The sequence below is a fragment of the Galeopterus variegatus genome, unplaced genomic scaffold (assembly GCF_000696425.1).
Source record: "Galeopterus variegatus unplaced genomic scaffold, G_variegatus-3.0.2 Scaffold12404, whole genome shotgun sequence".
NCBI lineage: Eukaryota > Metazoa > Chordata > Mammalia > Dermoptera > Cynocephalidae > Galeopterus > Galeopterus variegatus.
Window position 1 is genome coordinate 29880 of NW_007738515.1, and position 473 is coordinate 30352.

Genomic DNA, 473 nt, shown 5'->3' on the forward strand with positions numbered 1-473 from the left:
TTGTTTGCTGGCTCCTGTTCAAAAGCCCGTAGTCGGAAACGCCTGGGGATTTGTTAAGCCTGCGGATTCCCGGAGCCCACAGAGCCTAGAAGTTCTGACCCCAAAGCCAGCTTTCCAACAGCTGCTCAGTTGGTTCCGATGAGTCGCCCAGGGGAGCTCCCAGAGCAGTGGGGCTGCTGGGCTCCCCAGCCGGAGGGCTGCAGCCTTTTCACGCTCCCTTCTTACTTGCCGCTGCCCCAGCCACCAGCTCCATGGAGGGACAGCTCTTGACCACAAAACTCTCCCTAAGCCCAGAAATGTCACTCTAGGAAAGGACTCCCATCGGGCCTCACACCCCCAGGCATGAGACATGCAGGCTGGCTAGTTCTCCCACATGTACCCTTTCCCAGCCCCTCCACCTGTCCCTCCTGTCACAGCCCCTCCCATCCTGCCAACCGCTGCACACAATCCCCACCTGGCCCCAAGATGCTCAG